The sequence below is a fragment of the Cavia porcellus genome, unplaced genomic scaffold (assembly GCF_034190915.1).
Source record: "Cavia porcellus strain 051 isolate PalLab524CR breed Dunkin Hartley unplaced genomic scaffold, mCavPor4.1 scaffold_12, whole genome shotgun sequence".
Lineage (NCBI taxonomy): Eukaryota > Metazoa > Chordata > Mammalia > Rodentia > Caviidae > Cavia > Cavia porcellus.
The window spans coordinates 78,736,064-78,763,367 of NW_026947495.1; the positions used below are offsets into that span (position 1 = coordinate 78,736,064).

A 27,304-nucleotide genomic window follows, 5' to 3' on the forward strand; every position below is an offset into this window, starting at 1 on the left:
TTTGCAAATTTCATTCTGCATTATTTAGAAACTATATATCCAGGCACTGAGCCAAAAATTTGGAGGCTATATGAAGTTACATCAGACATTGATCTTAGGTTTTCATAATAATAATTTATTAAAGAAGATAAACTAGACATAAACTTAAATGATTGTATTCTAATACATAAACCATCAAACATGAAGTTTAGAGATAAAATGTTGGTAGGATGAGTCTATACAACAGCACAGTTTAAACTCAAAAATAATAGTTTTTAAGTCCCTCGAAATATTTATGGATGACAAGAGTTACAACATTATTTCCTTGCTGAGACAAAAATGCTCTTTTTATGTACTCTGTATTGCTGTACACATAGAAACCATTTTTACTATTTCCTAGTACAGTATTTCAGTTATAATTCAGTCTACAATTCTGATGGGCTTAGAAATAACTAGGAAAAATAATTGGTGAAAATATATTTCTCCTTCGCACAGTGGCATCAAATATGTATTTTAATCATCAACAGATTTAGAAAACTGCTCCAGAGAAGAATGTGAGGCATAAATCTCTCACCTGCCTGCCGGTTATAGAGTGTTATCTTCCTCACACAGCGGTATCTTAGGTAAATGAATAAAATGGGCTTTTTTTATATTTTAGATTAGCCCCAAGAGGAAACTCATAGAGACCTATTAATGCAAGAGAAACATATTAACAATAATAAAAAATGCTAGTCTGCTAAGTTCAAACAAAGTTCATTCTCCCTTATTATGCTTTAGTCCTGTGGTACCTGAAAGGACATTTTGAGGAAATCAATTACTTTGCACACAATTCCCAAAATTATTTTCATAACCATTAAAGAATTCCGTGCGTCAAACCATAGTATTTGACTAGATGATTAACTCTCCCTTTTGTTTTCCAGGTAAGGACTAGAGATTTTATAACTGGCAATGTACCGAGCAGCTTCTGAACTTCTGACAGTCTCTCTGGAATCCTGAAACCTGTTTAATCTGTCTGTACCTGAATACCACTGTCACCAACCCCAGAAGCAGCAGCAGAAAATATGCTAATGTTAACAACACTTTCCGGAAAACACTTCAAGCTCTGTGGATGATACCATGCAGATCTGGAAACAAAAGGCAAAATATTTGAATCGCAGTGTTAATTTTTTTAAGTTTAAAGTCAAATTTGTCCCCAGGAAGACACTGAAGGAGAGCGTGTCCCCACCAAGTTTGGTGAAACAGCTGAGATTCTAGACGGTTGTTTTTTGGATGTTGATTGAAGAAGGGAGGTGAACAGGCAAACCATTGGTGCTCAGAGTGAAATGGGAGACCCAGGCCTCGGGGCTCTGCAGCTGTTTCCAGGGCACTGGGTTTGCTTCACTGCCTTTGTGGCAGGCTTTCTCTGCAGCTAATGATAAATAACACAATGTATAAATAAATGGTTATGTTATTACTATTGAAAATTCTGGTTTTTGTTGTATTTAATTTTCTTGTAAATCCAGTTTCTTGTAAATTCAGGTGTTATTGTTTTGAAAAAATACATCTTTATATATTTATGCAGAATATTTTATTATAGAATTAATAAGAGAAAAGAGCAGTTTTTGGAAATCTGATAAATAAGTTAAACTTTAAGGAGCATATGTACTGAATTAATAGCAACTAAATGAATCCACAAAGTATACCACATTATTTATTTAATGTAAGGAGCATAAAAGTCCTGAATGATGTTAGTGTTTGCTCCTGAAGCTGAGTGCCTTTTGACCTAAAAAAATTATACTGTAATCTATAGAAGTGTCATCAAAATTAACAAAAAGGAGCATTTATACGTACTGCAGATTCCTTATTCCAAAAATATTGCTGAAACACTAAGCGGTACCTTCTGGTAACAAAGACTGGTTCAGCTTCTCTGCAGACAATGAGGAAGTCTGGACAAGCATCATGACGATCAGTTTTTAAAGACATCTTTGCCATTAACCTAAACAGACAAAAAAAAGTATTTAGTTAAACATTTTCATCAGGACAGCTTATCTATTTTACAAATTTCTCAGTATTCCAAAAAAAATTCATATTAGCAAGCTCAAGATCCTACAGTTTATAATGAGAGAAAGAAACACATCCCTCAACACTCATATAACCTTCACATCAACTGTTCTACAACTGCTTATTGCTCCTCAAGTTCTAGAGGAGAATATGCCACAGGGTACCTCAGAAGCACTGGGCTGAGACCTTGTTACGCTTTCAGCTGAAAACGAAGCTCCCTAGAACTACTCTATGAAAAGGATATTTAAATGTCAGAATATTGATCCTGCTCAAGAAGTAAAGAATAAGATCCCTGAATTTTATCAGTGGTGAGATATCTTCCCTACAGGAGTCTGCTGTGACTTTTAGCACATGGTTCTGCTATACTTTAGACTATTTCTGTATTCATTTATCATGCTTTTCTTTAGGCTAGTATGGCAAGAAAAAACACAGTCCTTGAAATTTGTCTTTATCGTGATTCTTGGGTTTGTGAATATGTGAGGTTGTATGACACCATCATTCATTTTGTGCTGTACCACCCGATCACATGAGACCGGGCAATTTATAAAGATCATCAATCTGCCTCTTACACTTCTGAAGGTTGCAAGTTTGTGACAGAAGGACCTGTCTCTGGTGAGGGATTTCTTGGTGTATTACAACATGGTGACATGGAAGGCACCACAGGGTCACAAAGAACAAAGATCAAGGTAAGAAAAGTGGGCCAAACTTGTGCTTTCACCAAGAGCCCACTACCTTGAGAACTAGCCGACTTCTACAATATCAGCTTTAATCTGTTCATGAAGGCTGACCTCACATAGCCTAATCTCTACTGATTTACTTTTCTTGTCACTGAGACACAATTTCCAATACCCATAATCTAAAGGAGGAAAAGTTTGTTTTGGCTTACATTTTGTAGAGGTTTCAGACCAAAGGCTGGTCTGAGTCTTCTAGAAGTTTCAGACCAAACTTTGGCTCCAAATCCAAAAGAGAAACAACTCATCATGTGGCAGACCAGAGGAAGAGAGAGATCAAGGAAGAAGCAGATATAGCAAAATAGAGTGATAGAGAGACAGAGATAGAGGTATCTTCCAGGTCACATCCACAGTGAGCCACCTCTTCACACAAGGCGCCACCTCCTAACATCCCACCCAGCTGTAAGCCCATCAGCAGACCAAGCCAGTATCACACACCATGATTCAGTCGATTCACCCATCCATGTACCTCAGGTTTGCATCAAAACCAACATTTGGGGGGATTTCTGGGAAGATGGGAGAGGGATGAACAGCAGAGAAACAGCCTCTTTGAGATTTGCTGTGAGGAAGAGAAGAAGGAGGGAAGTGGAGTCTTGTAAGCACCTGAAGCAAGAATGGAACCCCGTGGGGAAGCTGAAAGAGAGCAGCAAAGAAGAAGGCGGTGGCAGGCAGCGCTTTCTCCCTTAGCTGGACTCACTGCATAGGAGGGACAGCTGGAACCTGTAGATGGAAGGGGACCAGTGGGAACCCTTCCCCCAGGCTTCCATGGAGCAATGCACAAGTGCAGTGAAACAGGGGACTGCATGACTGGTGAGTCATCCGGGGTCACATATCCCCCAGAACAGAGTGATTATCCAGTAGTCATCTTGGAAAGGGGACAGATAACCTCAGAACTCAGAAAAGCTGTGGCCCAGCTCCATCTAGTTGCTCTGGTTACAGGGTCAGGAAGCTGAGAGCAATTAGCAGAAGTTCAGAGAGCTGAGTTCAAGATAACATGGAGCAAGTTCCAGCCAGCAGGAGACACATGGGTGCTTACAGCCTGAGAAACTCTGATTCCAGCCTCATAGCAAAATCCACCCAATCTTCAGTGAGTAGAGAGTTCAGGCTCACTGGGACTGTTCATAGCCCTCAGGGACACCTACCCCAGCTGTCCTGCTGAGATTCATCAGCTTGGGTCTAGGCTTTGTTTGCCAATGTTGTCTACCAGTGACACCACAGACACACTTGAAGTGGACATTTGTTGTCTTCTTTTCTTTTTTCTCTTTTCTTATGTGTTTTGTTTTGTTTATTGATTGCTCTTGCTTTTATATGAGTGTGAACATGATTTATAATTTTGTTGTTCTTGTTTATATTTGTTTCTTCCCTCTTTCCCTCTTGTAATCTTCACCAGTTTCCCAAAGTTTGCATGATCATCTTTTCTCCTCCAGCCTTGCATCTCATCTCTTCCTCTTCTTCCATTTCTCTATTTACCTCAACCCATTTAAAATTTTCTCCCCAGGGTTGAAAATTGCCATATTGAGGGCTTACTTACTACATATAATTTCCTGACTTATTTTGGATTTTATTATATAATCACAAATATAATTCATATGGTTAAAGGTGGCAAATTTACAGTTACCTCACTTTTTCATTTTCTAGGCTGTGTTTGATGCTATTAATATTGCTGTTGGTACCATGCTAGCCAAGGTGACATAACTGTTCTCATCTGTTGTCCTTCATGGTTCAAGACTGAGATTGCCTAAGGGTCATAAGGGGTCTGATAGGCCAGAGGATCAGAGACTGAGCCAACTTGGCAGCAACTTCTCATCTCCAATAAATTGAAGAGTTAAGATCTTACAGCAGACTCAAAACCCAAAAACCAACTACAACTGGAAGACATCTCTGAGAAGCAGTCATTTCCTAAAATTCTTATCATAAAACCACTTACCATAGGGAATTTATAAGCATAATCCCAGGAATTAAACTTAAAAAATCCTTTAAAAAATAGAAAATGAGAGCACTCTTTAAAAAGGTTGCAACCTCTGGACTTCTGAAAACCAAACACAAACTCAGGGGACCAATGAGGTGAACCACTCTGACAGTCACCTCCCTGGACTCTCTGAAGTAGTAAGAGTAAAGTATCAAAGCAGAGGAACAAGGTTCTAGAAAAAATCAAATCAGAAATAATTTCTAGGATAATTACAGAGATGTTGACCATAGGGAAAGTCCTGCTTAGTGACTACAGAGCAGATAGAGATAACAAATAAAAGAATTTAGGAAAATGTTGGAAACCATGACTATCCAACATAAGAAAGAAATGGAATCTATGAAACAGATTCAAACAGATATCCAGGAGATTAAAAATCCCATTGCAAGTATACACAGCAGAATAAGCCAATATGAGGACTGAACACCAGATCTAGAAAACAGGATTGTGGTTAGTAATCATAAAAAGGGATATTTTACAAAATACTAAGGCACTCTGGGCAATCAATCCAGCAGCTGCTAGATGATGCAAAGATGAATAAAAGAATTTAGGAAAATTCTTTTCAATCACAAGAGTGATTGAAATCAATAAAAGCAAAATCAGGGGATAATCCAAAAAACATAGAAAACCTGTTCACAGAAGTCATGGCACAAATGAAATTAGTGAAGAAATTAGATGGTTTCTTTTTTTATTCAAAGGAAAAAACAAAACAAAACAAAACAAAAAAACCAAAACAGTATAAGTGTACAAGTAATACAGAATTACAAAAAAAAAAAAAAAAAGGTAAGAAATCACTAGTTAATAGATCACATGTTGTCATCTTAGAAATAGTTGTTCAAGTTACAGGATTAAAGCATACAAAGTGGACACTCAAACAGTGAGACTGCATTGTACACAGTTGTGTACAATGGTCCAACAAAAATTCAGTAATATGGTCATCTATTTTAACACACCTAAACACACTTGCAGTTGTATCCTTTAGAGCACATTTTTTCCTCTCTTTTTTTACAACAAAATTTACACATTTTGGGTTTATTATTCCCATAGTTCTTATTACCTTTTCTTGGCAGAGAATAAAACCAAATATGACAAAACAAAGCAGTCAGTCAAAACAAAGGATAGACATAGCACATGATGTAAAAATAGAATACCAGGTTATCAACAATGGTAACCATAATGCCTCTTGCTTCCTTAAAAAGAATTGCCTATTTCATTAGGTATAATAAAATTGAACAAAACAGTACATAACAATACCAATAAAACCTAAACATTGGAAACATTACAGGACTTCAAAAGAAGGTAATGGTCAAAGCAGAATGTGCATCATAGTGAATCTTACTGCCTTCAAAGTAGTTGCCTATACCCTCAAACTTGATACTATCAAACAGAACGGAACCGAGTCTAATCATTCAAAACAAGATAGTGGGAGTAATACAGGCCTTCAAATAAAGTTAATAGGAAATCAAAAAAGTTACTATAATATATCCTGCTAATTCTTTTGTTTTTCCCTTAATTAAAAATAATAAAAAATAAATAGTTTTTTATGAATAAGGGGGAGATTGAGATAAAAGAGGACATAACAATATAGCAATACAGGTCAAAGCATGGCAATTTCAGCAAACTAGTTCTTCACCAGAAGATAACCCGACTTAATAGTAGTTACCATAGTGCCTTTTTCCTTGAAATATTTGAATATAACTTTGTATACTATAGCATCAAACATATCAAGAGAGCATGAAACCATTCAAGTGGATGAAAGTATTACAGGTATTAAAAAGCAGCTAAAGGAAAACTAACAATAGTTTCTATACTATCTCTTTGTCTATAAAAATTTTTATTTATACTCTCACATATAATAAAATCCAGTAAGATAAAACATGATAAAACCAGTGGAGACAGAAGAGCAACAGTTCGGTGGAACTTCTGAACAAGATGATATTCAATCAGCACTAGCTATTATGATGTCTTGTTTTTTTTTCAAAAGAGCTGTTCATTTCATCACAAGCAATAATATCAAATAGCCCAGAATAAAGCCATTCCAATTAATGAGTGAAAACTTTACAAGGCTTCAAAGCCACATAATGGGGAATCATGATAACCACATACTTTTATATATTTGAATCAATTCTTACAATAGGGAAACTATTTGGTATTTATACATGTGACTTTGATTTATTTCACATATGAGTATGATCTCAAGTTGCATCAATTTATTTATAAATATCTCAGTGTGAATGGAGTAGTACTCCATTGTATAAAAATACCACAACTTTTTGGTATCCATTTCTCAGTTGATGAACACTTGGGTTGTTTCCAAGATCTGGCGATTACAAATTTTGCTGCTATAAACATAGGTGCACATATATCACTGCGGTATGATGCTTTCAGTTCTTCTGGGAATATGCCTAGAAGTGGAATAGCTGGAACAAATGGGACTTCCAATCCCAGCTTTTTGAGAAATCTCCAGACTGACCTCCACAATGGTTGCACCAGTCTACACTACCACCAACAATGGAGGAGAGTTCCTTTTCACCCACAGCCTCTCCAGCATTTGTTGTTGTTGGTTTTCTTGATCCTGGCCATCCTTTCAGGAGTGAGATGGAATCTCAGTGTGGTTTTAATTTGCATTTCTCTAATGACTAATGATGATGAACATTTTTTTCATGAATTTGTTTGCCATTTGTATTTCTTCATCTGAGAAGTGTGTATTCATCTCAGATGCCCATTTTTGGATTGGATCTTTGAATTTTGGGGGTCTGATTTTCTTTAATTCTTTATATGTTTTAGAAAGAAGTCCTCTGTGTGAGGGAGAGTTCACTAAGATTTTTTCCCAGTTTGTGAGTTTTCTTTTCGCCACACTGGAGATTATTTTTGACACATAGAAACTTTTTAATAAGAGGTGGTTCCCGTTATTGATTCTGGGAAGTGTTTCCCATGGGGTTTGAGTCCTGTTCATGAGTTCTCTACCTACCCCTACGTCTTCAAGGTTTCTACCCAATTTGTCTTCCAATAGATTTAGTGTTTCTGTTTTAATATTAAGATCTTTGTTCCATTTAAATTTTATGATAGGCATGGGTCTAATTTTAGTTTACGACAAATGGAGAGCCAGTTTTTCCAACACCGTTTATTAAAGAGACTGTCATTCTTCCCGGGAACCTCTCTGGCTTCTTTATCAAAGATAAGGTGGTCGGTTGTGTTTGTAGTTGTGGTTGTATCTTCTAATCTATTCCATTGATCTTCGGCTCTGTTTTGATTCCAGTACCATGTTGATTTTACTATGATTGCTTTGTAGTATATCTTCAAATCAGGGATTGTGATGCCTCCTGGCTTGCCTTTGTTGCTTAGAACTGTCCTTGCTATTCTAGGTCTCTTCTCACTCCAGATGAATTTTAGGAGTGATTTCTCTAGATCCATGAGGTATATTGATGGTATTTTTATTGGGATTGCATTGAATCTGTATATGAGTTTTGGGAGAATGGCCATTTTCACAATATTTATTCTTTCTATCCATGAGCAAGGGATATCTTCCCATTTTCTGAGATAATCTTCAGTTTCTTTTTTTGTGTGTATTATAATTTTCCTTGTATAGGTCTTTCACTTATTTCATAAGAGTAATTCCTAAATATCCCATTATTTTGGTTGCTTGTGAAGGGTGTGGCTTCTCTTATTTCTCTCTATGATTTTGTTGTTAGTGTATAGGAATGCTATTGATTTTTTTGAGTATTGATTTTGTATCTAGCTACATTACTGAATTCATTTATTATATCTAAGAGTCTTTCAATGGAGTTTAGGGGGTCTTCTATATAAAGTATCATGTCATCTGCAAACAATGATAATTTAACTTCTTCTTTTCCTATCTTTACCGCTTTTATTTCTCTCTCTTGTCTAATTGCTCTTTCTAGTATTTCCAGTACTATGTTACATCGGAGTAGTGATAAAGGACATTCTTGTCTTGTGCCTGATTTTAAAGTAAAGGCCTTCAATTTTTTGCCACTTAGTAGGATACTAGTTTTTGGTTTCTCATAGATGGCCTTTATTATATTGAGGTAAAGACCATCTATTCCAGTTTTCTGTAAAGTTCTTATCATGAATGAATGTTGGACCTTATCAAAAGCTTTTTCTGCATCTATAGAAAAGATCATGTGAATCTTACTTTTGGCTTTATTGATATGGTGGATTACATTTATTGATTTAAGTATGTTGAAACATCCCAGCGTGACTGTGATGAATCCCACTTGGTCATGGTGTATAATCTTCTTGAAGATTTGCTGCATCTTATTTGCCAACATTTTATTGAGTATTATTGCATCTGTGTTCATTAGGGAGATTGGTCTATAGTTCTCTTTTTTAATTGGGTCTTTCTCAGTTTTTGATTCTAGAGTAATATTTGCTTCCAGGAATGACTTAGGAAGGATTGTTTCCCTTCCAATTTCATTGAAGAGTTTGAGGAGCGTTGGCATTAGGTCTTCTTTGTATTTCTTGTAGAACTCTGCAGTGAATCTGTCTGGCCTGGGCTCTTCCTTGTAGGTAAGCACTTAATTACATTTTCAATTTCATTAATAGAAATTGGGTTATTCAGCAGTTTCACATCCTCTTGACCTAGCTTTGATACTTCATACGTTTCTAGGTATCTGTCTATTTCTTCTGTGTTATCAAACCTTTGAGAGTAGAGGTTTTCAAAAATAGGTGCTGATGATCTTCTGTATTTCTACAGAGTCTGCAATGATTTCATCTTTTTCATTTCTTATTGCATGAATTTGAGCTTTTTCTTCCTTTTTAAAATAAGATTGGCTAGGGGCTTATCAATTTGATTTATTCTTTCAAAGAATCATCTCTTTGATTCATTGATTCTTTGAATTGTTTTCTTAGTCCCTATTGCATTGATTTCTGCTCTGATTTTTATAATTTCCTGTTCTTTTGGCTTTGGGATTGACTTGCTCTTCTTTTTCTAGCTGTTTAAGGTATGGCATCAGGTTATTTATTTGTATTTGTTCTGTTTTCCTGATGTGGGGACTCAGTGCAATAAATTTTCCCCTGAGGATGGCTTTCATTGCATCCCACAGATTCAATAAGTTGTATCTGTATTTTCATTTTCTTTTAGGTATTGTTTAATTTCTTCTTTAATTTCCCCTGTGACCCACTGATAACCCAAGAGTGTGTTATTCAGTTTCCATGTTTCTTGGGATTTTTTCAATATCTTTTATCATTAGTTTCTAATTTCAAAGCAGTATGATCTGATAATATGCAAGGGATAATTTCAACACTTTACATTTATTTAAGTATGTTCTGTGAGCTAATATATGGTCTGTTTTAGAGAATGACCCATGTACTGCTGAGAAGAATGTGTATTCTGATGTTGTTGGATGGAACACTCTGTATGTCTATCAAGTCCATTTGTCCACGTTTGATTTAGTTCTCTTATGTCTTTGCTGATTTTCTGTCTGGTTTGTCTGTCCCTTGGTGTCAGTGGTGTGCTAAGGTCTCCTGTTACAATTGTGTTACTGATAATTTGATTTTTCATTTCTATTAATTCTTGTTTTATTAAATTGAGTGCTCTGGAATTTGATGCATATATATTTAAGATAGTTATCTCTTCCTCTTGGAGTTTTCCCCTAATGAGTATGTAGTGACCATCTTTGTCTCTTCTGATCATTATTGGTTTAAAGTTCACATTGTCTGCAAACAGAATGGCTACTCCCACTTTTTCTGGGAGGGGGTTCCTGCTGCATGAAGGATTGTTTTCCATCCTTTGACTTTCAGTCTGTGACTATCCTTTGGGTTAGATGGGTTTCTTGTAGACAGCATATGGTTGCATTTTGTTTCTTGATCCATTCTACCAGTCTGCTTCTTTTAATTTGTGCACTGAGACCACTTACATTAACAGTTATTACTGCTTTATGTTGGTTTGTTGTTGACATGTTATCTTTCAGCTGTTGCTTCTTTATATTTCTGTTCTGTTTAATTATCTGCTTTGCTTGGTGGTTTTGTCCTAAGTGTATCTAAATTGTTTTTCAATATTTTTTTTGCAGGGTTGGTTTGGTGATCATGAACTTCTTCAGCTGTTCTTTATCTTGGAAGTATCTTATTTCACCATTGATTTTGAGTGAGAGTTTTGCAGGGTACATCAGTCTAGGTTGGAAATCATTTTCCTCTAGAATCTGGAATACTTCACTCCATGCTCTTCTTGACTTAATAAACAATAGTTTGTGCTGAGAAGTCTGCTGTGATTCTGATAGGTTTTCCTTTATAAGTGATTTTTCTTTTCTCTCCAATAGCTTTTAATTTGTGTTGGATTTCTGGATTTCTGGGATGATTATTATATGTCTGGGTGTAGTTTTATTTTAGTTATGACTATTTGGAGTTCTATATGCTTCACTGAACCTGATGTCAGTTTCTGATCTCATGTTTGGGAAATTTTCAGCTATTACTTCTCTAAATATCCTCTTGATGTCCTTTACGTTCTCCCCTTCTTTTTCATTAATCCCTATCAATCTTATGTTGTTTTTATTTGCATCATTTTGCAGTTGTTGAATTGTTATTTCCTGATTCTTTGTTATTTTCAAAAGAGCTTTCCTTTCCTGTTCACTAGCTGCAATCTTGTCTTTAAGGTCTGAAATTCTATCTTCACTTTCATTAAGGTGGTTTTTATAGCTTTCAGTGGCATTTTTGATTTCCTGTATATATCTGTGCATCTGCTTTATGTATTCTGTTTGTTTCTTATATTGCTCATCTAGGGATTCTATCTTTTGGTTTAGTTCCTCCAATTTTTTAACTGTGTTTTCTTTAGATATGCTCAGCATCTCTTTCATTTCTTTTATCATTTCTTCTTTTACCTGGGAGATTATTTCGAGTTTGAATTCCTTTCAAGCTTCCCAGAGTTGCTTGTTCATTTCAGTAGCTATTATCTCTGATTTTTGAGGTGAATGACATATATTTTCTTCTATATACATCACTCCTAAGGTTTCTTGAGATGGGCTAGAAGTTTGAGATTGTGATTTGGTCATTCGTTTTATGCTTTTCCTATATTTCTGTGTTTCAAGTGTTATTCGGATGCTTCCTCAGGCTCTTTTGGAAATCCACTTCTAGGCCCACAGCTCCTCGGACTCTGGCAACCAGTTCCCCCAGGCCGCCAGGCCTCTGGAACCAGTGGAACTGGCTTGCTTGCTTAGAATTCTACAGTCCCAAATAAGCTGGGCTCTGGGGATAGTGGACCCCCCCCTCCCCCCGCGGCTGCTTAGAACTCCACAGTTCTCCAAACACAGCCTGAACTGGGAGGCGGATGCAGGTGACTCGACCAGCCTAGTTGTTCCAGTGCCCCCGGAGGGTTCGAGGTTCCCAAATAAGCTGGGCTTGAGGGAAAGTGCGCAGAGCACTTACTCTAGGACACTGGGCCTCTGGAACTGGTGGCACTCGCCTGCTTTCTTAGAACTCCACGAATTAAATGGTTTCTATAATTAAATAATATTTTCAGTACAACATACCAGAACTTATGAGGCACAATGAAAGCAGTATTGCAAGGAAAATTTATAGAAGTAAATTACCACATAAGAAAAACAGAGCAAACTCAAAGAAACAACCTAACACTGATACTCAGTCTTCTAGAAAAAGAAGAGCAAGTGAAGCCCAAAGCTTGTACAAAGGCAAGAAATTACAAAGATTAGAGCAGAAATTAATGCAGTGGAGACTAAGAAAATAATACAAAGTATCAATGAATGAAAGAATTACTGTCTTTGAAGATTAAGTAAAACTGGCAAACCCTTAGCCAACTTGGAATGAAAAGACTCAAATCCATGCAATTAGGAATGAAAGGGGTGAAATTACAACAGACCCTGCAAAAATCCAGAAGACCATCCATATCTACTTTGAGAATGTGTATTCTTATAAAGTGAAAAGCACAGAAGAAATAGAAACATTTGCCATATAGAAAAATTCTAAATAAACCAACACTGATCAATGAAATTGAAGAAGTAATTAAAAAATTACCAACAAAGAGAAGTCCAGGTCCTGACAGATTCTCTGATGAATTCTACAAGAAACCTGGAGAAGACCTAATGCCATTACTTCTCAAATTCTTTAATGAAACTGAAAGGAATCAACACTACCAAATTAATTCCTGGAAATAAGCATTAGACTGATACGAAAACCACAAAAGAGAACTAGAGGCCAATCACCCTAATGATCAGAAACACAAATCAAAAGGAGTCCTCCAAAAGATACTGGCAAACAGAGTGCAGCAAATCACCAAGATTCTACACCATGACAAAGTAGGATTCATGCCAGGGATGAAGGGATGGTTCACCACACACAAATCAATGAATGTAATAACTCACATTGAAAGATCCAAGGACAAAACCATATGGTCACATCAGTAGACACAGAAACATTTTTGACAAAGTCCAACATACATTACTGATTAAAAAAAGACTTTCATAAAATTGGAATAGATGATCTTTATGTTAGTCTAATAAACACCATTAATGACAAACCAACAGTCAACATCATACTAAACAGTAAAAAACTGAAGGCTTTCACTCTAAAAGCAGGAATAAAACAAGGAATTCCACCGTCACCACCCATATACAATATTGCATATTCAATATAATTCTGGAAATATTAGCCAAAGGAATTAGACAAGAGAAAAATAAATGGAATAAAGATAGGAAAAGAAGGAGTTAAATTATCATTATTTAAAGATGACAGGATTTCTATATAGAAGACACCTAAAATGCCACAAAAATAACTCTACATCTAACAGTTAAATCAGTGGTACAGCTGGATGAAAAGTCCATATCCCAGAATAAATAGATTTCCAGTACACAAATAATAAACTCACTGACAGACAAATTAGGTAAACAACAGCTTGCTAAAACTAAAATATATAGAAATCAACCTAATGAAGAAAGGAAAAAAAGCTCTACATTTAAAACTACAGTACATTGAAAAAAGAATGTCAAAAAGAAAATGGAAAGCTAGCCCTTATTCTTGGGAAGGAAGAACCAAGAGAGTGAAATGGTCATACTTCCAAAATTTCTCTACTGAATGCAATCTTGATCAAAGTATCAGTAGCATATCACACTGAATTAAAGCAAATAACCCTGAAATACATTTAGAACCAGAAAAGATAAAATAGCGAAAGCAATTCTGGTTCCCAAAGGCATACCTGGGGGTTCAGGACAAGGGAGTCACCTGGCTGTGTAAGGTGTCCTTGTGAGGGAGGTGGGCTCTTTAGGAACCCACAGGTGGGAGGCGAGGGGTAGAGGGCTCTGAAGAGGGGAGCAGGTCCTCATCAGAGCAGGGAAAGCATGAAAGTCCAAGGCCCTCAGGAAATCTTGCAGAAGTTCCCGGGAACTTCCTCAGCCAGAGTCCCTTGTTTGGAGCTGGTAAGGTGTATGTCTAACTGAAGTCTCATGGGGTAAGGTGAGGCTTTGGAGGTGGTTAGATCAGGGCAGAGCTATGCTCACCAGCAGGCTGGCCCTCCAATGAGTTTGTGGCTGAATAGGCTGTTACCAGTTGGAGCTTGGCCAGAGGAGGGTCACCTGGGAGGATGGATTCCTGTCCCCCACTCCTCTCTCCCTGCCCCAGTCTTCCTGGGCATCACAGAGGAGCCGCTCTCCTCTGCCATGGGTTTCTTCCATGCCACCTCTATCTTGGAGCCAGAACTATGCAAGGACTTCCTGGAACAGTCGCCCCAATAACTTTCCTTCTTTCAGCTGCAGGTTTCAGGTGTTTTTTGCCAGGGAAGGGAAAGTAGCAGAAACAGGAGCCGTCCACACGCAGCAGGAAGACATGCCTATGGGTGAGGCTTGCTTGGAAAACTCAAAGCTGGGATCGCTTCCAGGCAACAAAGGTCTCTAGAAAACCACAGTAGTTTGCTTGTGCACCAAGTCCGGTGTGGCAGAATCACCCTCCCGACATCTGCCCAGGACCTTCAGATCACCTGTGACTCTCCAAGTGGCCAGTCTGTAGTCAAAGTCCTCACAGACTTTGCTAGAACTTCAGAAAGTCCAAAAGAACATTTAGTCATGGAAAAGGCAACTTGAAGAGCAGAGCATGAGATTCTAAGACATTATATCAAAAGACAACATGAATAAGGAACTTTCCCTGTTTGACTTTCTACAGAGGGCAGATGTCAAAGAAACAATGTTAGCAGCTAAGATTGGTATTTTTGAAAGATATTTAAGGATTTAGTAATGTCAACCACTTTAACTGTTTATTTCTACCTCTGTTTGTGGCTCAGGAGTGAAGTGTAAAGATTGTTACTGAAAACTGTCTAGTTTTTTTCACCTTTATTTAGCAGATATCAGCATACTTGAAAAAAGAAAAATGCTGGGAAAATTTCTATGCAAAGTGTGGTTATATAAACATAGTAACTATGTATTTTGTTGTTTGTGTTTAATGAATTTGTGTTGGATCCATTTTGCCTACACTGTTTGTTTCTTTGTTTTCTGACGTCTTACTCTCATCACATGATCCAGGTTGGATGCTGGTACACCCAGGCTAGCCTTGAATTTAAAATCCTCTTGCCTTAGCATACCAAGTGCTGAAATTACAGACCTATATGACCATCCTGGCTTATTTTTAGCTAATCTTATCAAATATTCTTTCAGCTTCCAATGATTTTCTGAAGATTCTGAAAATAAGGGAAAACAAGTATTTAGCATGGTCTAGTTTATTTATAAGCAACCCTTCACTCTCTCATGCCTATTAAACAAATGTTTTACCCATACTGCGGTCACATACTACGGAAATGGCAAAGTGTGAAAAGCACACATGAATGATCACATGTCATTGTATTCTTCAAAAATACTGCTGCTTATGTTTAACTAACTGAAAGATAATTATTTAGAGTGGAAGTGAAGGAATGGAGAGGATATATGTTCAACCCTGGGCACTGATGTACAGTAATTATTATACAGCACCAATGCCTTGTGTTTGTGTAGCAATTTGTGTCTTCACGTGTGGTGTGGTTTGCTCTGTGCATCTCTGTATGGAGCGTGTTTCTTTAACGAGGCCGGTGGTGGTTGACTGTTTTCCCACTGCTGGCTCTTGCACATGGGATAAACATTTGATCGCACAAAGCATGTCGCTCAGCAGAACATGGAGTTTAAAACCATGTTCTCCGCTGAAAACTGAATCTGTGGTAAACTCCACGGCATCTTCCCCAAATGGTGGTGTTAGAAACACACTGTGCAGTCAAAATTTGTACCTGCACTTTCCTGGCACTTACGGTTAAATATAGTTATCACATTTTAAACTAAAATTCCACTGTGACAGATGGACAGGGCAGGAAGAGCCACCTCTCAGGGTGGGCAATCATTTATAATAGGCTGGATTAGAAGGCCAGAAGAACAGAACTGTTCTAAAAGTTGTCCATTCTAGCATCAAAAAAGAAAATTCCCACTTCATGAGTGACACTTTTTAGCACTGAGGTTGACCAGATAAGCATGCCTTCCGATGCTGGCAGCTACGGGAAGAACAGTAACAAAAACGGCCCTGATCTGAGGAATCCTGAGAAACTATAGGACACTTTAGGGTACAAAGAGTGTTACAAAAGAGAACCTGGAAGCAATCTGAAAAGTCTGCTGGTTTTCACATGATGAGCATGTGGACCTCAGGCTGATTTTTGAAATACATAAATGAACGCCTTAGAATAAAAGTCTCATGTAAGGCCGGGTTTAAGCAGTGGAGCAGCATTTTTTCCTAGACTATTGGATTAAGGGCAGTAAGCATAGCTTTTCAGCCAAGGATGAGTTGGTTTCCTATTTCCATTGTTGAAGTGACACATTGCAACACATTTAGTGCTTTAAAATGATGGACATTCATTGTTCTATGGTTCTCAAGGTCAGGAGTCCCATACAAATCTCACTGGGTTAAAATCCACACAGGCAGAGAGGCATTCTTTGTAGAAGCTCTAAGGAAAAGTCTATGCTCTTGATTTTTCCAGATTCCAGAGACATCTACACTAAAGACTCTTAGACCCCCTTCCCCATCCTCAGCTCCAGAGACTCTGGATTTCTCTGAGGAATCTCCACCATCAGGACTCAGTAGGCTGTTCCACCTCCCACCTCCATGGCCCACGTGATTACACGGTCCATCCCAGATAACTCAGGACAAAACTGCTATTTTAAGCTTCATTCATTGACAACTTCAACCTAACCTACTCATCTCCATTTATGGTTTCCCAAACTCAGTGAGCTAGGATGGAAATGACTTCATGGGGAGCATTAATGAGTCGTCTAAACCTCAGAAGCCTGCGTTTACTACCCAGGAAACATTCACTCACTGGTTGCAAACATCTCTGAGCACTCTTAACCCAGGGATTAAGAATAAATTCCAAGTCCAAAATGTGGCTTTATCTCTTAGAATGTTCCAAATTTCATCACGTAAATAACCAAGATTTGGTTTGGTGAGACTTTAGTTACTGTTCTCCCTAGAGCTGCATCCTTTGAAGCCAGGGGCCGCACCACTCAGGGCTCCCTCTGGGAACAGATGTGGGGTTTACTCCGCCTGTGGAATCAGCATTGGGAGGACACAGATGGCCATCTGCTCACCAGAGCCCAGAGGAGCCTCACCTAAGTCTTTGGCCTGGCGCCCACTGTGGTCTGGTGTGGTCTTCATGGAAGACCAGGAAGGCCTGCAGCAGCTGGCAGAAGCACGTGCCCCAGGAGGCGGGAAGGGCTGGACACAAAGGCCCCAGCTCAATGAGGCACTGGGAAGCTGCTCCAGAAGGCAGAGGGCACTTCCTCCTTCTTTCCCCTTCATCCTGCTGGGCTACAGGTCTCGTCTTCCCTCTCCCTCGGCAGACTGCATATCAGGCATCCACAGTCACACGCACAGCTGTCTGCCGGGTGGTTCTTAACTCACATTGACAAATTGCATTTAATGATGCCCACGAGCTAATGGGCACTAAACCAGAGAGGTGAGAAGACTCATACTCAGAGTGAGAAGTTCTCCAATTCAAAACCAGAGACTCAGTAAACTTAGCATGTGTCAGGTCCTGTCTTCAGATTACAAATGAAAAAAAAAAAAGTGAAATTGGGCAAGAATGGAAAGTTAAAAACAAAATCACCACTCCTGAGAATTATCACAACCTAGCGGAGCAAATTCCACTTGCGGCCTGAAAATGAGGGGTTCTCTACCCTCCTGCACCCTCTGCTGTGAGCCCTGGTCTCCTCCTCAGCACAGAAAGCCCGATTTGCAGCTGAGTCATTTTGTGAGAGTTTCTGGGCTTTGAACTTTGGACACAGGACCACCTTTTCTATTTCATGCTCTCTCTCCATTCAAGTCCAAAATGGCAATGTTCCTGCTGAAATAAAATTCCCAAGACTCGGTGGGCCTCCAGTGTGCTGGGGAATTCACTCCAGGAAAGATGTTCCTTAACTTCTGATACTATGTATCCATTCCTCTACTGACCTTACACTCCGAGAACTCCAGGGCTTCACAAAGTCTACCAGGACATTTTCGCACTGAGGGAAAGTTCCCTTCTGTCTTTCTTTTCTCTAGAGAACAATGTCCGATTCTGATGCAGCTCTCGGAAACTTATTTTCTACTTATTACATACTTATTAACATGTTATAAGTCCTTCCACTTTTCACACTAACAAAAATAAAAATTAAAAGTTATTGTTCCTTGCTTTAAGAGTATATTAACTAGGGGCTGGAGATTTAGCTCAGCGGCGTAAGTGCCTGTCTTACAAACAGGCAGTTGTGAGTTCGATCCCTGGTACCGATAAAAAAAAAAAAAAAAAAAAAAAAGAGTATATTAACTCATAAATATTTCCATATGCTTTTTAATGACTTCACGATATTTTTACATGTCAGTACCAGAAAATATATACATAATACATACATATATATATATACATATATATATTTGCTAAGATAATTATATTGCTAATTTCTACTAGTCCATAATTTCAAATTTTTTGCTCATACTTTAACTAAGCAAGGTTTTTTAAAGATAATTTTTAACATATATTTGCAATATATTACCTTATGTAATTTTTGTTTCTTTCAGATAACTATTATTCTCATATTACACATGAGTATTTCAAAAAGTAGAGAGGGAAATTATATCTGATTCTAGCATGGGAATATCCAGGCCCAAACCCAACAACTCGAACCCATTTCTGTTCAGTTTCAGCCCCATGAGTTATTTATTTCAACAGAACGTTGCACCCTGCTTTTGAATTTCCGTCACTCTTTCAATACTCACTTTATATTTTGCATAATTTCACAGGTAAAGGAGAACTCTTCCTTTGGGAAAATGTGATTGATCTATGGTAAAAATCCAAAGTGGTGAGCATCCCTCTGTTGTGAGTTAAACATTATCCGGCAGGCTGAGGACACGGAGAAATAAATAGTGCACTTTCAACACTGATGTCATGAATGAGTGAAATGCTTCAGCTGCATAATTTAAAAACAAGGGGAAGTGTCCTATACCCCTCCCGCAAACTGAAACACATAGTTTGATGTTGAAATCCTATTAGTCTCCATTATTAACAGCTATTTCCCTCCATGCTCTTTACAAACAACAAATAGAGGAGAATAGACACTTGGTTCTCTTTCAACAATATTCAGGTCTCTGAAATTCTTGTTGTAATAAAATCATCTGCATGAATTGTAAATAACCTACAAACAGTCTCCAAAACTTCTGTGATAATATACATCAACAGAGAAAATTAGTGAATTAAATTAAATCTGAAATATGAGTTACAAAACTCACTATTGTAAGTGGAGGGATTTGGAAAGCCTGCATTTCTTGAGTCTGCGCTTCGGTGGTAGTTTCCTCTGGGCTGTCTGAGCTCACGGCCCCTACTCTTCACCAAGGAGGAGGGCAAAGCGGAAACCTGTGTCCTTACTGACAGTACTGTCTGCTGGCTCTGCCACCCCATTCACAGTGCTTTGACGAAGCTGTCTTTACCTGACCTGAGCTTGAGCCAAGAAGCTTCTCTCCAAGATTTTGAAGTCTCGCAGGTGGAGAGGCTCAGTCTGCAGCCTCAGAGCATGCAGGGCCTGGGAGAGCTGCCCTGGTACACTGACTGAGCTACCGTCAGCTGAATCTTCCTTTTCATGGATTTCAAGTATTTGACTGTTTATAGTTTTAATCATGTTCTCATCTGTCCCCTTTTTGGGTGTTGTTATTTAATCAAAGCACCAATTTGTTCCTTTATTTAAATAAATAGCCGATATGATGTTGAGTTTCACTATGATTAATCCAGTTTCAGGCAGAGGAATTCCTCAGGAAAACACAACAGGATCCCGCCCTTGTTGAAGCGGCGGTCCTGAGAAAGACTGGTTGTAAGAAGAAAATGAACAGACGTTACAGCTGCACCTGAAGCTCAGTTCTAGGAGAAAAATCAGAGTAACATAGAAAGAGAAGAAGGTGGGCAGGAAAGCTGGGTGAGAGTGAGAAGGAAAACCTTTCCCTGGGGAGGGACTTTCTCCTACCTACTGGATGTGAGGAGAGGGAACTTCGACCTCAAGAACTTCAGCAGAAAATGTTCAGCAACCTCCAGAGAGAATGGCTCTGACAAGAGGGTCTGATGGAGCAGTGATGGAAGGGAGACACGGCAGGACAGAAAACAGGCAAAACAGCGACCACACAGCACATTACAACACACAGGAGTTCACTACCTGTGAGAGATCCCTCTCTATCTCACTATATGCTTTTTTCCCAATTTCTTTATGGAAAAAATAAAACAGAATTTTATAACAAGATAATAAGAGAATAACAATCATAATTATATAATATACTGTGAACAAAACAGTTTTATAAAACTTTTTAGACAGCCAACAAATACGATTTATGATTTTTGGAAGCCTAGATGAAACCATAACTTACATCTTGGACTGTTCGCCACTTTATCTTTTAAAACTGTGTATTTATAGTGTAAGCATGTGACTTCTGTTGAGTATTCATTGTGTACCTAACGCAATTCCAGGGCTTCCTGCACTGGGAATTAGCTATGAATGTCAGTCCACTGGATAAAACCCTAAAAGAAGAATTACTGGATCAGAGGGTCAGCAGTTTTAATAAATATTGTCAAAATGTCCTCCAAGAAAAGCAATCGTATCCTAACTGTTGAAATTTGCATGAATCACTTACTTTATTGATTTAAAAATTAAGACTGAACATTAGTCTGCTGGTGCACTTGAAACTTAAAGCCACACAGCAATGGTTACACATGTTTGTTCTACCTATGCTAATTTTGCTTGCTTGTTCTCCATGTGCTACTTTATTTTTCATTATGTTTTTATTTAAATATTAAACTTGAGACATTCCTGGATTATCACTATTACAAGGTAACAATATTTTTGTCTTTTTTCTTTTATCTAATAATTTAGTCATAAATTATTTTTTATGGAAGGCAATAATATAATATTTAATCTTGTGTGTTTGATTTGGGTCACTTAGCATTGTGGTTTCAAGATGAATCCTTTTCCTACAAAGGTTTATCTTTTGCTTTAGCAAAATAGTACTCCAGTGTATATAAATACCAGGATTTTCTTTATTTATTCATTTGTTGATGGACATATAGGCTGTTTCTAAGATTTAGCAATTTTGAGTTGGGCTTCTATAAATGTGGATATGCATATTTTTGATGAGGTTGTTCAAAAGACCAAAAAAACCAAAAATATTATATTTCCATGTAAATCTGCTGGCTTTGTTTTGTTTTTGTGTTTTTGAGACATGTTCTCACCATGCAGCTGAGACTGGCCTTGGGCTCAATTTGCAGTCCCGCTGCTCATGAAGTTGCAAATAATTCTCCTGCCTCAGCCTCCCAACTACTAGGATTACAGGAATGTGCTACCGTGCCCAGCCATACAAATCCTTTAAAACAGGGATTCATTTTCCTGATGGTAATAATGTAACATAGCTGATCTGCCCCTAATCAGCAATATGCTTCAATATATTTCCATTAAATAGTTTGAACTTACCTGATACGTTTCTTTTTACCTCCAGTTTATGATCTTTTGCTAAGAGTTTATCAAATGCTAGATTGTTTCTCTGAATTATATTTAGCCAACCCAACCTCCTCATTACCATATCAGTTACAATCTCTCAGAGACAGCAAGATTTGTCTACCCCAGCAAAACTCTGAACTCACTGTATCTGAATTCATACTCAAGATAGTAGGACTATACTACTTTATCTCCCAGTGTCTAGCACCATAGGTTGAATATTAACTGGATGCATTTAGAGATGTCTTTGTTGCAAAGAAAGACTTTTTCCATTTAGCACAATGCCTTCTCTGAGCCAAAGAAACAGGGAAATTTGAACAGTGAATGAATTAATATAACAGGTATGCACTACTTAAAGTGCTTCTGCTATTATAATAGGCAAAATCAAATACAAACTTTTTAAAAGCCTGATTAAGAAATACATGAAAAGTCCAAGAAAAATTGAGGCACTAAGTGATAATCAATCATAGATCGACCAAATTTAAGCACTAGGACGTCTTTGTCGTATAAGGGAGCATTGTTTATAAAACTCCCCTGCTGTAATCAGCTTACATCTGGAAATGCTAGTTTATGGGAGGAGATGGTAAAGGATAGTTATGTCTTTTATGCTGTTTAAACTCCGCTAAATGCCTTTTTTATATGGAAGATGGTAAATATAAATTAGGTTACTCATTTTGAAATAGACTATCTTTTATTCCTCACTTCATACATGAAAAATAATAGAAGAATGAAAATGTATCTTCTTTTACTTTCCTGTCTTGCATGGCTTGATGGAAAATGCATCCCTTTGTGTCTGATTAGAGATCTTTGCAGTGCTTTCTCTCTTGGTTTTGCCATCATTGTGAAATATTAAAGTTCCCCAAGATAGAACGTACTCATTTACATGAGGATGAAATGATGTTATTTTCAGTGATGATCTCTGACCTGCTGTGAGCTCTTCTACAAGCTCTATGTAGACTCCTTTCTTTTTTTTTTCCAAAGATATATATGTATTCTGAGTTCCAGTCTGACATCTGGCAAGATTGAGGTGGATATATTTCCAAGTCATTGCAAATCCTGTCTGGTATACTTAATTTTAATCTTCTTTCAACCATTTCTGCTATAAGAATTTAGTGGAAATCTTAATCAAGTGGGAAAAAGTTGAAGATAATAATAAAATGCATAATATTTCCCTAAGACAACTGCCCACTGACCAAAGGAACATGCTTTTAACAAAAGAAATCACAGATAAGTCTACATGAATTCTCATATATTACTCAACTCCCCCTGACTGGGAACAAATACCTGACTTTCAAAACAAAAGAGAGATGCTTACTTGGTTTAAGATTTAGGGGATTCAGTCCATGGGTGGTTAATTCAAAGGCAAATATGTCATGGCAGCAAGGTATGGGAGAGGCAACCTGCTTAGTTCGTCTCGGCCAGGCATAGAAACAGGACCAGAGAAGAAGCTGCAAGAGACGAAATATATACACCTGTCATGGCTCTGCGAACCATCCAGACATAGGAGAGAGGTGCATTATGTATCCCTCAGGTGGTTCCCAAGACAATCAAATTGACAAATTTAACAGTTGCATCCCATCCCCCATCAACATGACTCACAAATATGTCTACCTAAACCATAAATCTCCAGGTAAACACAAGAATAAGCTAACAGTTTCACCCAACATGATATGACAGTCTTGTGTACAATTGAAAATCTTACAATTCCTTCTCCAAATCCCAGCAGTTCCAGTATTGCTCAAAAGTTCCAAATCTATGTCCCTTTTGAGACACAAGGCACATTCCCAGTTGTAAAACCCTGTGAAAATTAAAAATAAATTAAAGAAAAACAAACTGCGTACTCCCAAGACCCAGTGTTATGGGTTAAACATTTCTCACTCCGAAAAGGAGGGAGATGGTGAGAAGAAAGACTCAGACCAGAAGCAGACTAAAAGTCAGGAAGATCACAACAAGATCTGCAGCACCGCATCTGCCTCTGGGGCATGTGGTATTGAGAGATGGGTTCAACAGGCTTGGACAGGGCCACCCCTAAGTCTCACCATTGCATCATAAAGGACCTCACTGTTAGCTCATAGGCACTGCTAAGACCTGAGATTTCACCACTACCAGCCCGTGATGTTGTCACCTTGGAATTCCTGAGTTCACCACGGCACCTCCGCCTTCCTTCCCATATTGTGGCACATTCACCCCTCAGTCACACTGCCTGGCCATGCCAGTCTTATTCTGCTAACAGACAGGGGCCCCAGATGCCACAATGCTTGTGCTGTGTACACCAGTGAAGCTAACATCATGTGGACATTGCAAAGCCAAAGGGACAGGGCCTACGAACTTCACACCTCGTGGTCCTGAGCCTTCGAGGCTGCACGGGAAGTTACAGGCCTAAGTGTTTGTCCTGCTGGTGTCAGGCTTGTTTCAGTCCAAACTTTTTCTATCTCCTCCCTGTTCTTCCTTTTTGGAATAGGTATCTTACCCTGTGCCTATGTGTCCTGGGACTGTATATCTTGGCTTTGATTATTTTAAAAGAAACAACTAGTTTGCCTTGAGTCTCAACGTAGACATGAACTTTTAAAAAATATTGAGAATTGAAGGAAGATATTATTATGTCTTCAATTGAATGCTGGTCTCATTTGTTAGATGAACTTATTAACTTACTATTGTCTTTATTTGGAAACTGAGTAAAGTTTTAGGAAATTGAGGTATGCAGTAGAAGCAGCAGCCTGGGCTCTTTGGACCCAGGTGTGGCAGCCTCGGAGTCCCCGGGGGGCTGAGCACAGTGAAATGAGTCCTCGAGAACCAGTGCCTCTGAAGGCTTTCAGGAGTCACAGATTCACGGCTTTTTCACCAAATGAAAGGCTGACAATTCTGAACGTCTGAACTTGTGATAAGTGGCTTCTTGCTGATGTCTGAGATGCCCTCAGCGTAGCTTCCTCCTCTTTCCTGTACAAAATAATTCGATTTCTTTTCATGGTGCTAATGTTTTCACTGACTACATTTCCTTTGACTCCAACTTGATACGTGGTTACTTCCACACAAAAATTTAAGTTTTTCAAAAAATTATGCTCTATTTTTTGCCTCTCACTTTCAGTGTATTCTGGCTAACGTCAGCCAGCCATACCAGGAACATACCTCCAATGTGGAGCTCTCTTGAAATCACCTGCGTTAGATATACTAGTCCACAGCCTTTAATCCTGGTGCCATACAGTACCTCAGGATATGGGCGATGTGTGGACAAGTGTTTTGGGGGTGCACAGGATAATGTACGTGACCTGTTACATTGCTGTAACCTAGTGCCGGTGATCTTGATCCTGGCCTTGCTTGTCGACATTCCTGTCAGCATCCTGGCCCTCTGAGATCTGATCAGAATCCCCCTTCAGGCTCTCTTTACAGTATTTTAAGGCTTCACTTGCCCAAATCTGCTAACCTTCCCCAACGTGTTTCCACATACTAGTTTCAGCTGCTTCGGAACCACGTGGTCAGGGATTGTTAGAGTAACTGTCCCACTCCCTGTACCAGTGCCACTGTTGCTCAGCTCTCTTATCACAGCCACCTAACACCTGACATCAGTGACTTATTGGAGGAGAGGTTTATTCTGCCTTTGGTCTCAGAGGGTTCTATCTTTACTCAGTTGGCTTCAGAGCAGCCACAGCACCATGGGAGGGAGTAGGAGAACAAAACTGCTTAGTGCATGGTGGCTGGAAACAGAACAAGGGAAAAGCACCAAAGAGAAAGGAGGCTTGTACCCAGACCTGGACCCCGCCACCATGCTTCCATGACCCTGCCTCGCTACCCTTTAGGTTACATTGCTGACCTGCTAGGCAGCTCCCAGTCCAATCAAGCTGATGGCTAATTCTTAACTGCCACAGCCTGCATGTATGTCATTGCATTTGTGTACTTGTGTACATTAACAGAGGGGACTGATTGGAGCACGGTAAGGAGCAATAATATAATCATTTCCTCTGCTGTTAAATATGATGATTCAGATGTGTCTCACTGTTTCAATTAAATACATTGTCTTCTTCTGTGAAAAAATAATTATAAATATTTGCAAGTGCTTTGCCCTTATTAACTTTTTACACAGTAGAGGCTAGATCCAACTATAATTAATAGTTGCAAATATTTTTTCTTTGAAGGATAAATGATGTACCATGTCAACTCAGAACAATTGTCAGAGATTACAAGTCTCTCAAAAATGGTTTTATGTGATGAATTAAGTAAGCAAAGTTCTTTAGAGGCTATTCCGTATAGCTTTCACATGAAACTTACCTCATTCTGAACCGTTCAAAATTTTTTCTTTGGTATTTAATGCCATAATTGTCAAATTTGAAATTGTTCGAGAAATTTCAAATTTCATTTCTCTTCTTCACAAAATTTATTCCAGTTTGAATTTTCACAATTTGATTTTAAAATCAGGAAAATCCCAGTGTGGTTGTGCACATCTATAATCCTACCAACTAGAGGCTAAGGTGCTCACCCTGCAAGTTCCAGTCTAGCCTGGGCAACTTACTGACCTCAAAACACCCTAACCCCCAATAACAAATAAATAAAATGAGGGGCTGCATCCCAGAAAGACGGCTCTGAAATCCATCCCCAGTCCCACCAAATAACAACAACAAATATAGGGATGAATGCAGCATGGGAAGACGGAGGGATAATGGCATCTTACAATTCTTGATTAGGGGATGGTCATTGGAGATTAGGACTTTGCAAATTACCTTGGATACTTTCCAGTACAAAACATAGAGACCAAATCAATGGATTATCTCTTACCTGTCCTTTACGCATCACTCTTAACCAATTTTCAACTTCTATTTAAAATCGACATTAGTCTGTATATTTTATCTCCAAAATCAGAACAAAAAATAGTTTAAAGAATTACACTTTGATGACGTGAAATTTAATAATTCATATAGCATATCTTTAAAAACATATAGAGGTCATTTGATAAATGGAATATATTCAATTTACCTAGTTCACATTCTTTGAGGTGAGGAAAAGTGAGCTCTGTATTAAAGTAAAGACAATTTTTACAAGGAAAAGAAAAACTATAACAAAAATAAAATAATTATGGTTAGTTGCATTTGAAATCAACTTTCCAGTTTGAAATAATTAAAAGGACCTACGTAGTGTGTATGAGGTCATAAACTACAACTATTGTTATTTTGCAGGAGGCACAGACAAGCCCATGTAGAGAGGATGTTTTATCACATAATTAGCAAGTGCAGAAGCCAGGATTTGAACTTGAGCTAACTGGCTTCATACCTTCAGATTTAATGGCTTTGCTGTCATTTCCGTGGAGACCAACAACTAAATTTCTTCAGGAGAACTTCCCGAAAATCTCTCCCAAGAGGCCCGACCAGGACACACCGTGAGACAAGTGGGGAAATGCAGGGGCTCTGCTAGAAGAGAGGAGAAGGCAGGGGGCAGCAGGTGGGCACAGTGTGAGGAGGCCTCAGTGCTCCCTCCGGAGGGAGGATGGGGATGAAAAGAATGTGGGGAAATCACAAATGGGTCAAATCTGTTAGCACCCAGACTGCAGAGGATTGGAAACCTGTCTCCCCCGCCACCGCCTTCCTTCAGGGTGAAGGTTTGGGTCACACCCAAGGTAGGAGAGGAGCTTAAATAAA

At 38.5% G+C, this 27,304-nt stretch overlaps 1 long non-coding RNA gene across 1 annotated transcript; it reads right to left on the reverse strand.

Annotated features, from left to right (window-relative positions):
* Positions 1 to 1,795: 1,795 nt before the first annotated feature.
* On the reverse strand, positions 1,796 to 23,701 carry LOC134478225 (uncharacterized). Its single transcript, XR_010050714.1, has 4 exons — positions 23,598 to 23,701; positions 23,383 to 23,478; positions 22,996 to 23,128; positions 1,796 to 1,954 (listed from the first exon to the last, which is right to left on the reverse strand). It is a non-coding gene; the product is annotated as an uncharacterized LOC134478225 (long non-coding RNA).
* Positions 23,702 to 27,304: the final 3,603 nt, after the last annotated feature.